Source organism: Urocampus carinirostris, chromosome 10 (assembly GCF_059441175.1).
Source record: "Urocampus carinirostris isolate Australia breed hairy pipefish chromosome 10, RoL_Ucar_1.0, whole genome shotgun sequence".
Taxonomy (NCBI): Eukaryota; Metazoa; Chordata; class Actinopteri; order Syngnathiformes; family Syngnathidae; genus Urocampus; species Urocampus carinirostris.
The window spans coordinates 30,186,337-30,202,443 of NC_142358.1; the positions used below are offsets into that span (position 1 = coordinate 30,186,337).

The 16,107-nt window shown below is 40.8% G+C and overlaps 1 long non-coding RNA gene across 1 annotated transcript in view; it reads left to right on the plus strand.

The window, feature by feature from the left end:
- Positions 1-4,576: 4,576 nt before the first annotated feature.
- The window catches only part of LOC148358651 (uncharacterized), a 32,913-nt gene continuing 21,382 nt past the window's right edge, over positions 4,577-16,107 (plus strand). Inside the window, exons 1-3 of the long non-coding RNA XR_015851503.1 lie at positions 4,577-4,749; positions 10,744-10,842; positions 11,329-11,451. This is a non-coding gene — a long non-coding RNA (uncharacterized LOC148358651). The remainder of the gene's footprint in view (positions 4,750-10,743; positions 10,843-11,328; positions 11,452-16,107) is intronic.

Here is a 16,107-nt window from a genome sequence, read left to right on the forward strand (position 1 = left end):
GGGGGGGGTCTGAGGGGGTGAGGGACAGACAGAGATGGGCGGATCCAACTAGATGTTTGATCTTACTGTACACACGGTCCAGTGTTTTTTCCCTAATTGCTCAGTCCACGTGTTGAATGGATTTGGGAAGTACAGTCCTTAAACATGCCCGATTAGGTGGTTACCTTGCGGGGGTGCTGGAGCGTGTTGGAGCCCATCCCAGCAATCATCAGGCAGTGGGCAGGGGACACCCTGAACTGGTTGCCAGCCAATCGCAGGGCACACGGGGACAGACAACTGGCTCGCTCATTCACACCTAGGGACAATTTGGCCAATCCACCTGAAATGCATGTCTTTGGAATTTGGGAGGAAACCGGAGTGCCCGGAGGAAACCCACGCAAGCACGGGGAGAACATACAAACTCCGCACAGGAAGTCCGGTAGCTGGATTAGAACCCACACAGGAGCTTCCCAAGACCTTGGAATTGTGCCGCACACGCGCTAACCACCCGAGATTCAAAATGTAGGGAAATATTTATTTGTTTGTGGATTATTATCGAGGCATGATCTGCTAGTTATAGGAACGGAGACGGGACCCGATTGCGTCCGTTTACTCAGTTTTATTTAGAAGAGAAAAGAGGACTTGCATCCACAATCCGATGATTGTCTGTCACGGGTAGCAGATAGCAGGAACGCGGAAGTGGAACTTCTGTGTCGAGCGCAGGCAGTCATTGACAGGGAGAAAACAGGTCGATGGCTGGGGCGGAGGAGCAAAAACATAAACGGGTCCAGAAAAAAGGTCGGCAACAGGCATCAGACAGAAAACAGGGCAGGATATAGTCGGAGAGTACAAAAGCTTGCCTAGCTGGGAGCATAGGTTCGCAGACGATCTGACGGGTTCTTTTCGGAAGACGGGAGTTTAAAAAGAGTCCAACAGCCAATCAGGGTCCGTGGCTGTTGGCGCCAACGAGGCAGCCATAGGTGCCCCGCATCAGTAATCATGACACAGTGTGTAATATTTAGTGCCTCCTAGTGGTACAAAAACTTGAATTCAGAATTTTTTTTTAATATTAAGGAAAAATATCATGAAGTATCATAAGATGTTAATTTGTAGAAAAAAAAAATTGACGTCAGGAAATTTGTATGTCTTTTACATAGTGAAATCCATCCTTAGAAGTACAGCCATGTTTGTCTGGCGTTTTGCTGCTGCGCTGTGCTCTGTGGCACAGGTTTCCATTCGCATTGATGTATTTTGTGAATTGCTATGTATGTGTTTCTTTGTGTGTGTGCATGTTTTGTGTACTGTTAATTTATTGTACCCTGGTCATCCTGGAATGGGGATTACCGCTTGTGAGATCCCTTCTCAAGGTTTCTTATTTTCCTCGTGCTGGAGTTTTGAGTTTTTCCTTGCCCACATGTTGGTTTCAGATCAGGGGATGGTGTGATTGTAATCCTGTGCAGTCCTTTGAGGCATCTTGTGATTAAGGGTTTTATACAAATAAATGTGACTTGACTTGATTGGACAACAGTGCCATCTAGTGGTCAATTATTACACACTGGGGCTTAAATGCAAAATTTCACTTTCTTAGAAACCATCTCACACTCTTAAGCAACTGTTGTATTTCTCACTTAGTCTACTTCTAATTTGAGCTCAAATCGATATTTATCTCACAAAGAGGCATCACTGCCTACTAGATTTGTTGGGTTTGTTTTTTGGCTTTTTATTTAGGGGCAGCACAGAAAACCAACAGCATCCATAATTATTATTGTATTGCTAGTGTACTGAGACAATATTAGCAATCTACTGTCCAATGACATTGTTGTCTGCTACTAGTGAACAAGACAATCTGAATTAGAGCCAAAATCGGCCAAACAAGAGCAGTCTAGCAAAAAAAAACTATGAAACAAATAACATTTTCCCATATAAAAATACGGGACACATATTTTGAAATGTTCACAAAAACATAAAATACGGGTGAAATTTACAAGTTGACAGGTTTGAAGCCCTTAATCACTTAAATTCTCGAAAGGCTAAACAGACCATTTTTACATTAGTATGAGATCAGCATTACTCTTAAGTTATAGAGTAAAGCACTTTCTGAACAAATTTCAACATAAAACCAATTGTTTTCTTTTATTGATGTTCACTATGTTTTGTGTACTATTGCCCAATGCTAAATCTATTGCACCCTGGTCATCCTGGTAGGGGGATTTTCACTTGTGAAGCCCCTTCTAAAGGTTTCTTATTTTCCTCGTGCTGTGGTTTTGAGTTTATCCCTGCCTGCATGTTGGTTTGTGATCAGGGGATGGTGTCATTGCCATCCTGTGCAGTCCTTTGAGACATTTTGTGATTAAGGGCTAAACAAATAAATGTGACTTGACTTGATGTGTCTTGGGCAAGTACAGCCTGGTGGCACCCATCCCTCTCCAACAAATGTTTCCACCCGGTCTCAAACCGGGGACCTAAAAAATGGCTAGATAACTGGAATAAAAAAACGAAGGTTCAGATGAGGAAAACACATGAATAATACAGTGTGTGTGCTAACGTTGGCTCCATGTAACTTTATAAAACAAGCCGTCTTGCTGTGGTCTTAGAAAACTACTTGCAGATGAATCATTTTAATGGAAGGGACGATTTCATTTACAGTGCAGTGCTGGTAAAATGAGTGACGTAGTCTGCAATGATATGCAACTGTATTAGCTAACCACTGCGTGGATGTTGACCACCCTCTAAACATGCCATTATTTACTTAAGACTACTCAACAATTCCCCCGGCCTCAACCATTTTTGCTATTAAAACTTGTGTAACTCTGTGGCGGTGTGCCTCAAAAGTTCCTGTCTCAGTTTTACAAATTGCAATTACAAACAAACCAACACAATGTGTCTTAAAGTTGAAGAAATGACAGTCCTGACAAAACTAGTGTTACTTAGTAACTCACCACAAGAGCGAGTGACTCAGATCTTCAGTTTTCTTCTCTTTTTGCTATTAAAAGCAAACTAAAAAAAGTAATTCCGGAATGTAAAGTGCTTCTTGCATTAAGCTCACTCAGTGCCTTGTGCATTAACATTAGACAGGAAACACTTTTGATGTTTATCGAACCAAGGATGTGGTCATTTGATGTCATGCCTGTGATGCTTTTTAAAACGGCAATGATGGATAATTTAACCTCACAGAGCCTTGTTCCCTAAAGGGAAACATGTAATAATAATAATAATAATAATAATAATTTCCTTTGTATTGTCATTCTTTGTAACAATGTACACAGAACGAAATGTCGATACACCTGACCCGTTTTAGCGAGTCGATGCAGCCGCAGCCAACAGAGGGCGCCGCCATTATACCAATTAGGTATGTCTCGGCCGAGGCGCGAACCAGCGACCTCCCAGTCTCAAAGCGGGCACACTACCATCTAGGCTACTGAGCTGGTATTTGACCAGTGGATGTTGCTGTCTTGTGTAGTGCAACCAAAAGCTACAAATTATGAGGAAGAATACAAACTACCGAGACCAATCAGCACTCATTTTTTGCAAGCCTTTCATAGGGCTCTTGTTTTTTGGGGTGCCCTCAATCCCTGTGCACAGTAACAAACATGTGTGATGATTTTGGCACTTGGTCACCAAATTCCTTAAGAGGAAAACAGTGAGCTGCTCTTCGCATGCGCTCTAAATACAAAACACCATGGTGACATATAAAAACATTTAGGACGCCTTTCTAAAACAGAAATTAGTTAATGTTTTTGCAAAAATTTTTCATATCATACATAAGGAGCAAAACTGGCAGGTTGACATTACTTTATTCAATATTTACTACGTACTCACAATATTTCAACGTTTTCACCCATAAATCAAGAAAAATCCTCATTTTATTTTCCCAAAATTTAACAGCAGGGAAGTTCCACATAAAAATCATTACAGTTCTCTTTCCCTACTATCAGAGTCATTGTCAGATCGCTGGGGTTTCCTTTAACCCGCCAGGGCCGAGGACAAGTGAATGCAAGTTGGTCTATTACCACGGGAATGAAAAATGACTACAACACAAAAAGATGATTTCCTATGTTTGAGTGAGTGTGTTTTTTTCATGAATTAACTTTGTTTTCTATGACTGACTGGCACAATATCCATTTAGGAGAACTTCATTAGTCTGTTGTGTAGTTGCACCACATTTTGAGATTCTGGTCTCAGTTCAATGAAAATATGACTCAGAAAATTTTCCTTATTCTGTTATATAGATGGCGGGCAATTTTTTTAAGACACAGGCAAAATAGGGTTAAAAAAAAATCAGTTGGTGGGTTGGGATCAGAAGAAAAAAATGATTATATTTTATACAAGTCGATTACAGTGTTCAGAATTCGATACCTCAGCAATATATGAGGAAAAAGGCTTACAGTTTTTTCTCTTTAATAAATATGCATGAAGACTGTTAAAGTGAGGCGCGCCTCCATCCAGCAGAGGGTGCCTAATCAGTTTGTAAGTGGGACAGGTGTGTCCAATCACCCCAAAACTGTCCCTAATTAGACTGGCCTTTCATAGGGACATTTTGGACCGCTCCCAGTGTCAGGTGATTATTTTCCACATCCATTTCCTAACAGTTCTGGTTTCTAAGGTTTGTTTTTTCTGTTTCAGGCAGTTTTATTGTGGTTTTGACCATTGTCTGTTACTTTATTGATGATTTTGTTATGAAACGCCATCTTTTTAAGCACCTTGCCTGGCTTCCTGCTTACTGCGTTTGGGTCCACCGCAATATCACAACACAGACATCTACATTTACAGGTAGTGTTTAATCCTAAATTGGTTTATAAATAAGCCATTTCTAAAAAATTGGTTTTGAAACATTGAGAATTAATGTAATATTAATCACTTTTTAATCATGAAACTGACAAACTCAGTATGCATTAGGGCTAGCTCAAGTGTCTTTTTTACATGAATTATACGATATCTTATATCTATAATTAAAAAATAGCATGTACAGACTATTAGATGAATGGTTCCTAATCACATGATCTACATCCTTGGTGGCAAACATGTTGGATGGATATGTGTATACATTTTTGTTTCCTTTGACAAACGTTTTAGGCTCCACTAGGACGATAAATGGCCACACATTGTCATCTTCTGTGGTTGATGTACTTCCATGTTTTTTTCGGACTTTCTGTAGAATTATGCTCTAAGTGTCATGAACCAGAACAGGATCAGGACCCAAACGCATGATATTTCTCACACAAGCCTTTTATCTTACGAGAAATGGGGAGTCATGCACGTTAGGCAGCAGTCTGGAGTAAAATGATAGGAAGCCAGAGGCCGACGAGATCGATAAAATTGCCCGAGTAGATATCGGACGGAAGAGGTCGATACCGGACAGGACGGGATAGACAGGATTGATAATGAAACAGGATATCGAAAATAAACAATAAACAGGACAAACTAGACAGGAACGAAAATTGGAGAGAATAATAAACCGGACAAAAATAGACTGGAACGTAACTGGAAACTGATATTAAACAGGACAAAAATAAACGGCAACAATACCGGAAAGGGAATACCAACAGAAAACAGGACCGAGTCAAAACCCACATCCTGCGGGGCAGAGGTTCGTTGACGGACTGACAAAGGAAGAATGAGAGCACTGAGCTTAAACAGACGGAAAGCCAATCTGTCAATGAGCAGCAGCTGGTGCCACACGGGCGGGGCCAATTGGGTAAGATTTTTGAAAGATATGATTTCACAAAGAGTACAAGGCAAATGGTTTGCCCGCTAAATAAAAATTCAGTTCAGAACTACGGTAATTCAATGGGAGTGTAAGGCTGTAGAATTACAATATGTAAAAGAGCATTTCTGTATTTGGCTTATGTGGACAGTATTGGAGAAAAGTACCGATAGTTGGTACCTAGCCTCAAGAACAGACCAAGTGTTGTTATTGTTAAAGCTGGCACTTAGTAGGAAAAACAAATGTCGGGCCTGACAAGTAACGTTAAGTTACCTGTTTATTCAAAAGACAGTCAACAAGAAATACAACATTATACATCATATATTTTCCGGCAAGCATGATTAAAAAGGCTGACGGGCAGTAATTTGCCCACCCCTGTTCTACATGAATACCAACAGGCAGATACACTGGTTGGTTGTATCTACCTTTTATAGAGCACAAGAGTACCGTATTTTCACGACTATAAGGCGCACTTAAAAGTGTTTATTTTTTTTTTCAAAAGCTGACCATGCGCCTTGTAACACAGTGCGCCTTATATATGGATCAATATTAAGTCGCAAAGTCTTGCAACTAAGGCAAGCAGCCGCCGACTAGATTTTCCCCCGAAGGCGAAGTAGTCCGTGGTGTATGTTGGGATATATATACACCTGCATTTCATTTCCTAACCAATGTGTCAATCATCATTTGAATCAGTCACTATTGGCTAAAGTTTTTCGGAGGTAAAGGAGGCGGATCCTTTTCATCATTTACAGGCTTGCATAGGCTAAAGCGGGGCAAAACAAAGCCCGAAAAAGATGAATGTGAATCACACGTTGGGTTGCACTAAGGCATAGAGAAAACATTTTTTACTAGTCTGTATTTGTAAATATTTGACACAGTTAGATTTACTACACTCACGGTTGTAAGAGGACCATAGTTGCGTATTGTTATTGAACGTGATGGCTTCAAGAGAACTTTGGTGAGCTATGCGGCTTTATATTTTCCCGGTATCTTGTTTCAGACTGATCTTGATGTTTCTGTGATGAGTCTATTTTTAAACTAAATTCAATTCAAAGTGTTTATTGTCATATGCAGGGTAAAGAACCACGTTTCCCCTGCACAATGAAATTCTTACTTTGCTGTCCACACAGTTGCCAGTGAAAAATAAAACAGAAACTAAGAAATGGTTGGCATTTCTTGAATCCCAAGAGTTTAACCTTCCGAATGATATGTGGAACGATGCATTTGAGTGATTGGTGACATCGTACAGACACTGTGTCCGTACATGTGTGAGACACGTATTTGCTTCTTTGCAAGCTTTTGAATGTTAAGGGGGTAATAAGTTTGACTCAACTATCTGACTGTTTTCTCGACGTTCCCATTGCAGCGCCTTATAATCCGGTGCGCCTTATGTATGGAAAATATAGGACCAAAAACTATTTTTGGGGGGTGCGCCCTATAACCCGGTGCGCCTTATAGTCGTGAAAATACGGTAGTCCTTTATTTTCCCATGTTTACGCAGTCACCATCTCAGACAACATCATGAACCTGTAAGCCTCCCGGAGCTTTAAATCGCGCTAGCTAGGTCACATACCTTATCTGCGAGGGACCTACTTGAACCCATAAAACGAGTCCTTCGCCAAGATTACACAATGCGGAGAGACCTTTCATGAATCTCATCTAAACCACCAACTCAAGCCTGCAATAACAGTGAGGGATTGCGATCCGTGCCCCAATGTGCGCACTGACCTCCTTCACTCAATTCATCCTGGCTTACCGGACTCTGATGTTCTCATCAACATCTGAGCCTAAGACTTACACGTCTGCAGGTTGGGATGGTGAGGTTCTACTGTCACATTGGTGATATTTAATTACTGATTATACACTTATCGGGTATTGTAATTGACATGGGTTGTCCAAAACTCATGCTACAATTTTCTGCATTTTGTTAAGTACACAGAGAAGGTTGACAGTTCATAGATCTCTTCACTACCAAAGTCGTAGAGGGACCACTTCCTGTGGTGTGTCTTGGGCAGGTACATCCTGGCAGCGCCCATCCCTCTCAAAGCCAGTTTTTGTGGTAAAGGTTTGCTCCCCCACATGAAACAGATAGTACTGGGTTACATGGTTACCAGTATCAGGAGTAGCCTCCTGATCTGACTCAGATACAGCACTTTCATCATCTGGTCGCTGTTCTTTTTTTTTCGGTGTAAAGCGTCATCCCACTCTTCAGAGATGAGCAGGACCTCTGCATTGACGGGCAGGGGCCCCAGCTTGCTCCCAAAGACTTCTGGTACATGTGTAACATGTAACTTCTGAGGTATTTACAACTGAAAGGTTATCCATTTTTTTTTTAAACACCCGGTATAGTCCAGTACAGATTTTTTGTTAATTGATAGGCTGCATCTTATATACAGGTGCAACTTATAGTCTGGAAATATACTGGCTTCTAAAAAATGTTATTCACACACTCTAAAGCTTTAGTATTTACGAATTTTTCACTAAATTATAGAACCTTCTATAATGTCATCGATAACAACATAGTTAACACTGTTTATAGCAAAAATCGACATGGCACTCCAGCATAAACAGGTAAGAAAGACTCCAAAGAGAAAAATATGTTAATAGGCAAATATATCTCCAAGGTAGTGCTCTAGTTGTGAGCGCATCAGAACAATAGTGCAATAGAAAAGTAATGCAATAACATTTAGCAGCAAAAAAAATAATCCAAAATAAGTCATTAAAAAATAATGATTCGTAATTTTCTTAACATAAGAATGATTTATATACATTTTCACAGTCTTGTGCACTTGTGCCCGCGCCTTTGGCGCCAACTGCCTCGGACTCTGATTGGCTCCCTGTCCCAATTCAAACCCATTCCTATCTGTCAGTCCGTCTGTGAACCTCAGTTTAAACTAGGCAAGCCCTATTTTTCGGCCCCGAGTTCAACCTGTTTTTTTCTCCTGTCTGTCCCCCGGCTTCAACCCGTTTTTGATCCTGACCATGTCTACTCTCCTTTCCTGGCTTCCGACTCGCTTCCGACCCCGACCATGTTTTTGCTCTCCTGTCCCGGCTGCTGACCCGTTTTTTTGTTCCTGACATCGCCATAGCTCGCCACGGAAGTCCCACTTCCGCGTTTAGAGTGACCTGCTTCCCCCGCCCAGCGATCACCGGATCGTGGGAGCAACCCTTTCTTTTCTTCCAATAAAACTGAGAGAAACATAACACAAGTGGGTCCTGTCTCCGCCCTGGTCGTGACATATTTAGGATGGTGAACGCCATGAGGACAATGGATTGTATCACTGTCTAGTTTCATCATATTTTTGCGATTTAAGATAAGTCAAAACATAAACAAAGCATAATTACTCTGATGAACTTCACAAAACATTATTACCAACAGTTTTGTAAAATTATTGTAACCCACCTAACTGTTGGCGGCCGGGACGCAGGGAAGAAACCATCCAGGGTGGCATCTCATTTATTAAATCTATTACTGTATTTTTTATCCAACTACTATTTGAATGTGTTTCTAGGGTTCAGAATTGTGTTTCAAAGCCATTTTGGTATAACCTGGATGATTTTGGAAAGTGTGCATGATGGCAGATCAGTAGCTACCACTTCTGCTCAACAGTCTACAAGTCCCTGGTTCAATTCCATGTGTCTGTGCTGCATTTGCATATTCCCTCTGTGCATCCATGGGTTTCTTCACTGCACTTAAGTTTCCTTCTACATTCAAAAAACGTGCATGGTATAGATTTTTCGAAGCCAGGAACGGATTAATTGGTTTTCAGTGATTTTGTATTGAGAATATTGACTCGAGGTACAAGAAGATCTAGGTACTGACATGAACCAGGAACAAATCATTTTTGAGGTACCACTGTATTGAATACATAGATTAGATTTGTTAAAGCGCTTCCATATAAAGTTTTCCTTAGAGGTGTACAGCCTAAATGGGTCATGTGGGTGTAACACCGTTGAGTGTAAATCTGCCTCACATGCTTTGGACTGAACCACAAGCTTACTGTGATGTTTCGGCTTTGTATATTCTTGAATACAGAATCATGGAGAAAATATACTCATGAAAAAGGCCGTATGTGTTTCGTGAACCATAGGTTACCGAACCCTGCTGTGTTGGTTTCTAATACAGTGGAACCCAGGTTTTCGAACGCCTTTCAGTTTCGAACAAACCGGTGTCCGACCAAAAATTTCGAGAAATTCTTGCTTCGCTGTTCGGTCAATAAATCGGAGTTCGAACGCCGGTAATGCGTGAGTGCGTACGCTAGGGTGCGATGCTGAGCGGCGTACGGGTGTTTTAGCCCCTTATTATGCCTCCGAAGAAAGTCAGTGCAAGCAGCAAAGTTGCTACAGGTGAAAAAAGAAAAGTAGTGCGTACTACTATTGCATTTAAGAAATAAATAATAGCCAAATATGAAGGAGGTGTGCGAGCGCCTCCTGCTGACCACCACAAAGGTAAGAAATCCTATTCAAAAGATTACGATAACGCGAACGTACGATTAGCCTGGGTTAGCTTTAAGTTTACGTTAAACATTCAGGGTGTTGGAATGGAGCCCAACATTGAGGGTGTTGGAACGGAGCCCCTTTTCCAATGAACCGCTCACCACTTGTTGTGGAGACCCGGGTGCTAAATGACTTGTAAACGACCTGATTTTTTTATTTTTACACGTTAATGTTAGGGGAATCTTTTGTACGGAAGATTACGATAACGCGAACGTATGATTAGCCTAGTTAGCTTTATGTTTACGTTAAACATTCAAGGTAAACAATCAGGGTGTTGGAACGGATTAAAACGATTTACATTATTTCTAATGGGAAAAATGATTTCGGTGATCGAACAAATCGGTTTTCAAACAGGGTTCTGGAACGGATTATGGTCGAGGACCGAGGTTCCACTGTAGTAAAAATTGGTATCAAACGATTCCCTAACTATTTCTTACCATCAGTCTAACTACCATTTATAAGTCTGTCATTCATTAGGTTGATTTACTGCAAATTCATACCTGGTTGCATGCAAAGAGACAGGACACATTGTATTTCCTCTGCATGTGCTCTCTAATACGTAGTGGCAGTGGCATATGTTCCCGCACACCTGCTCCTGCACAGGGTGACCTTGGAGTGCTTGGAAGGTGGAGCAAGAGAGGACATTACACTGATGAGAAGAGGTGAGAGGAGAATATTAGTGAGCAGTGGGAACAAAATAATGGCGGGGGGGAGGCAGGAAAGGTCTAAGGGGAGTCCATGTGACAGGAGGCAAAAGGGAGTAACATGAGCGGGAGGGGTTTGGGGGAGGGTGAGGAGAATCTCTTTCTGGGACGGTGCTGAAATGCTGCAGTGAAGCCACATGGTTTGAGATCACTGCTACGCACACAAACTTGAAAGTCTTACATGTTTAACCTGGGGTGCCATGTCTAATTTGATATTTCACCGAATTGATATCAATAGAAATAAAGACAATTCTATTCTATTCTAAACACACATACGCAAAGGTCATGACCCTTCTTTTGCACATCATCTTCCTGGTTGTGACTCCCACCGATACGCACACACACAAGGTCTGATTAACCTTCCTATCACCTAACGCTTCGGCCCGTTCCATCCTCGGCCCCCTCCACCCCACACACACACCCACTTTCTCTCTTTCTTTGCAGCAGCCGGTGAGTGAGCACATTTCAGAGAACATCCTGAGCGGGCCTGCCTCATCTCCACATTTGGGGCCGGCAAAGAACCTTCTCTTTTGTGACAGGAGCACGCCCCAACTGACTGGTTAAAAGGTGAGTCCAGTTTAAAATGGAGCATTTGGAGACCAAATTTTGAGTTGCAGACATTGCATGTGAGATGTTTGAGGGGCATGCGTGCATGGAGAGATGTTGCGATGGAGAATAGTTTTCAAATGGTTGTGGTGAACTTGATAATGAAATAAATGTCAGCTTGTTGTTTTTAATATGTTTTATTGACTATGGTGATAAGTTGTGCACAGAAATAGCTTAAGTCGAATGAGTATATATACAGGGGGTCGTAGTTGACAAGTGCACATAAAGAAGGAATGTCAGCTCGGGCCCTCTCATGTGAATTTGCCCGCTGTTTCTGTATTTTTTTCTTCTTGTTGCCCCCAAACATGCTTTTTAGAGTGTAGTTTATTTAATTTAACGGTGAGGCTGCGTTGTTTGAGGAGTCCTTAAAAAGTTCAAACTGAAATACCTTCTTTTTAAGTATGTGTTAACAATACTCGACTGAGTTTAAATACCCCTTATGCTTTATTTTCCACTGCGCCTATTTGCTTCTATCTTACTTTTATCATATCTGTTTGGAGTGGAACACATTAAGTTCGAGGAATGAGGCCTGAGGGGAGTGCTGGAGAGTGATGTCTTGCTCTTTTCTTACATTTGTATGTCAGGTAAGCATGAAAATGGTGAAAGTAAGAAAAGGAAAGTTTCGAGTAGAGTCCAAATGCCAACCCAAAGGCCAAGAAAGATGAAAAAAGAGTTTATTCCTGTGTACTTGCAAGTTAATTATGAACGAGCTGATTGTGTAAGATTGTGTATGATGTGAAGGTTTGATCCCCTGAATTTGCCCTACCACTGATATTTCCATATTAATGAGGACGAATTCTGGCTAGAAAATAAATGGAGGGATTACACAAATTGAAGATTAAGCACTTAGGAATTTAATAATAGTGTACACGGTTCAAGGTGTTCTTAAAAATAATTAACTTTAAGTACACATTGTAAAGACTATTTAAATATTTTAAAAATGTAAAAGCATTGAATAATATGTACAGATACAAAATGAAAGTGTATTTCCCAATGCATTTTAAAACAAAACAAAGGTAAAATGTATTTATTTTCTTTCTTGACACTGACGTTCTTTCGACACAAAAAATCAAAAAAATCTGACCGGGGTACGAATAATATCATATTATGTTTATATTATATATATATTTTTAAATAAAACAGGTGAAAATTTAGATAAAAAAAGTAATTTGTCAGGGCAGCACGGCAGCGCAGTGGTTAGTGCGTGTGCGGCACAGTTCTGAGGTCATGAGATCGAACCATCCTGTGTGGAGTTTGCATGTTCTCCCCGTGCTTGCATGGGTTTCCTCCGGGCACTCCGGTTTCCTTCCACATTCCAAAAACATGCATGTCAGGTTATTTGGCTGGTCAAAATTGTCCCTAGGTTTGAATGGGCGAGTGCGTAATCTCTCTCTGTGTGTCCTGTGACTGGCTGGCAACGAGTTCAGGGTGTCCCCTGCCCACTGCCTGAGATAGCTGGGATGGGCTCCAGCACCCCTGTGACCCTACTGATGATAAGCGGTGCAGATAATGTTTGAATAAATGAATGAGATCAATTTGTCCTTTGTACTTAAAAAAAAAATTATTTCATAGTTACGCCAGATGTTATTATAATCTACAATGGATATGTACATGTATTTATTCTGAGACAAATATTTAGGGCACAATAATTTATGTTAAAAAATATGTATTCATAAAGAAACAAAAATAGTAAAAAAAACAATCACTAAATATCAGACCAGGGTTTGAATAAAATCCCAACAGATGTTATAGTTATTATAGTTATAATGATTTCATTTTCCCAAGTAAATTAGGTGAGAAAAGTTAGATAATGTAAGTAAAACCTCACATTTGTGTTTAAATTATTTGGTAACATGAGCTGTTATTATAATATAAAATTAATGTGTACATTTATTTGCTATAATAGAAATATTTAAAGAACTGTAAGTGATAATAAAACAAATATTTATTAATAAAAAAAAAGCAGTGAAAAACAGTCGTTGTGTGCCGCAAAAATATGTAAATAAGAAGGAAAATGCAGTGAGATGATTCAAAAGTTATCTTAACATGTAAAAATTACTTATCAGGTAATTCTTTAAATGGAGAAACTGTATTTTGTCTTATTTATGACGACAAAAAAGGATCCTTTTTGTTTTGAATGACTTATAGAACAAATATTGTATATTTGAACCACCCTGCTTGGGCTTTGTGTCCTTATATTTAAAGCGGCTAGGTGGTCTATGCGCAGCCCCATGGTGCAGAGGTTCAGGGTTCAAGTCCACCCCGTGTGGCATTCCGGTTTCCTCCCACATTCCAAAAACATGCATGTCAGGTTAATTGTCAGGTCCAAATTGTCCGTTGGTGTGAATGAGCGAGTGAGTTGTCTGTCTCTGTGTGCCAACCAGGGACACCCTGACTGGCTGCCAACCAGTTCAGGATGTCCCCTGCCCACTGTCTGGGGAAAGCTGGGCTCCAGCACCCCCACGACCCTACTGAGGATAACCGGTGAAGATAATGGATGGATACATTTAATAAGTGAAAGCAAGGAATAACAAACAATTACAGGCAGAGTAAAGTGGTAATGGGTCCCCGTCTTTGATCTATAAAACAGATAAAAATAATCTTTTGGTTTACATTAGTTTCTCAAAAAGGGACGTTAGAAGTTGGATACTGAGAAAGTTGAGGTTACACAGCCGAATAGCTGCAAAATTACAACGCTTCCATCTGAATTTTACATATTTTATTAAAAATATCTCAAGTGCACAAATAGCAGATATTATTACTCAATTGACTGATAAAAAATAAATCCCTTATACTGAAATCTGACAATGAAAATTATTGAAATTACTAAAAGAGGCTAGCGAGTGAAAAATGCAAAGTAATGCAGCTTGTCCCAGCTGACCTCAGTTTGCAGATCGGTTTGGTTTTGCCTCTCGCCGGAATCGCTAAGATGCACTGCAGCGTACGTGCAGCACACGTTCCAACCTGCTGAGTGATATGTATATTTTACGATGATTGACTCGTGTCATAAAATATGCGTAAAGAAGACCCAAATATACGCATGTCATTGACAGACAAATGGGTTCCTAATAGTTTGAAAGCACACTGCAGTACCGGTAGGGATTCTGTTCAATAAAAGCACGAACATGTTTGATATTTGTGTCATTGTATTTTGTCTATTTCAGAGGTGTCAAAGTCAAACGGATAGGAGGGACGAATAAAAATGTGTCTGAAAGCCGAGGGCCTGACTAATGGATTATTGAACATTTTTAAAATGATGCATGTACTTTAATGCCGAGTTTCTTAACTTTCCGACTTAAGGACCTAGCATCCCACCCTAGTTATGAGCCAAGCCCCAAGTCAATAAAAAAAGTCCACGTCTTAAATTTATTGAATGGAGAGATTGTGCAATAGAAACCAGACATAGACTAATGGAATGTTGAACATTTCTAAAATGCTGCATGTTTTTAAAATGATGCCTGGCAGCACAAAGGCTGAGTGGTTAGCGAGTCCGCTAAGTGGTTAGCGCGTTTGCGGCACAGTTCCTGTGTGGAGTTTGCATGTTCTCCCCGTGCTTGCTTGGGTTTCCTACGGGCACTCCGGTTTCCTCCCATATTCCAAAAACATGCTGTCATGACCAGAATGGTCGCCGTGGCGACCGGCTGGCCCTGCCCCCTTGGCACCGGCTGTGGCAGATTTTCTAATTTGCGTGTGTGCTTCTTAAAGGCGGGTTTTGGGGATTGCCGGGTGTGGGTTCATTGCATTACTTTGCATTATTCTGTTCTGTTTGACTTGAGGAAACCTGTACTTGCCCGTTCTGGGTAAAAGCCTGTTTTGTGAGTATTCCTAGTCTGAGTTCCTGTTTGCCTGTAAGCCTGTTTTTTGTTTTGTCCCTGAGTGTTGGACGACTTTTATTTCCTTAATAAAAGTAACTGATCGTTAACGCGAATAAGTTCACCCTTCCTGCCTCCGATCTGGTCTGGTCGCGTGACACATGCATGTTCGGTTAATTGGCCTGGCCAAATTGTCCTTACGTGTGAATGAGCCAGTGATTTGTATGTCTGTGTGTGGCAACCAGTTCATGGTGCCCACTGCCCTGAGATAGCTGGGATGGGCTCCAGCACCCCCGCCACCCTAATGAGAATAAGCGGTGCAGGTAATGGATCGATGGATACTCTCACGCCGTGGTTCTCAACTAGTCTGACTTAAAGACACAGCATCCCACCCTAATCATGAGCCAAGTGTGATGGTCCACAAATCCTAAATCCCAGACCCAAATCAAAACAAAATGTCCAGTTCTCAGATTTATAGAATGGAAAGACTGCAATTTAAACCAGACACTGAACGATATATTGAAAAAAGGAGAAAAGAAAAACACCAGTAAATTCAAAATTACTTTAAGTAACAATATTCCCTTTAATGGGACAGGATGTATTATTTAGCGCCAATTAGTGGCCGCAAAATACACTGATTTTAATTCAAACGCACAACCTCAAATGCCCATTTTCGCCTTGAATCTATACAATTCACGTAGGCCACCCTTTTTTAACTTCAAATATGTGAATTTCTACTAATGTGTGGATATGCTCATGCCTGGAAAATTCACTTCTGTGGTCCCAAACCATGTGACAATTCCTA